A 565-nucleotide genomic window follows, 5' to 3' on the forward strand; every position below is an offset into this window, starting at 1 on the left:
ATTTCTTGTCTTTTAAATCCATCTAATAGTGAACTTACCTTCCTTCACTGATGGCCTCAGATATTCACATCTATATGAGGGCCCAAGTAAGGGTCTCTGAAGAGAAACACCAATTTCTTTCCTTGTTTGCAATCTCAAAGTTTAGCACAGATAGCAGCAAATGTCAATGGAATCAGGGATTCCAAGCACCTTGAAAGATCAGACTGTTGCTGTTACAATTCTCTCTGGCCTGAAGGAGTCTTATTTCAAATAAAATTTTTGTATTTCCCATGAAAAGAGGTAACTTCAAAATGATAAAAACACCCCTCAGAAAGCAATCTGATACATGTTTTTCTAACAGAAGAACTGTCTTCATGGATAGCAAGTTAGAGTTTGGCCTATGAGGGCTTTTCTCTTTCCTCAGGTTTCACTGTCTCCCGATAAAATATATTTAATTTCATGCTGAATGGTTATTCAAGACTGTAAGTGGCAACTAAATAAAAATGATTTTGGAGACTACAACTTGCTACTCTGCCTTTGGGTGTTTCAGTGCTTCATTACTTCTGTTCCTGTTACAGATACATGT

This window comes from Rhea pennata, chromosome 6 (assembly GCF_028389875.1).
Source record: "Rhea pennata isolate bPtePen1 chromosome 6, bPtePen1.pri, whole genome shotgun sequence".
Classification (NCBI taxonomy): Eukaryota; Metazoa; Chordata; class Aves; order Rheiformes; family Rheidae; genus Rhea; species Rhea pennata.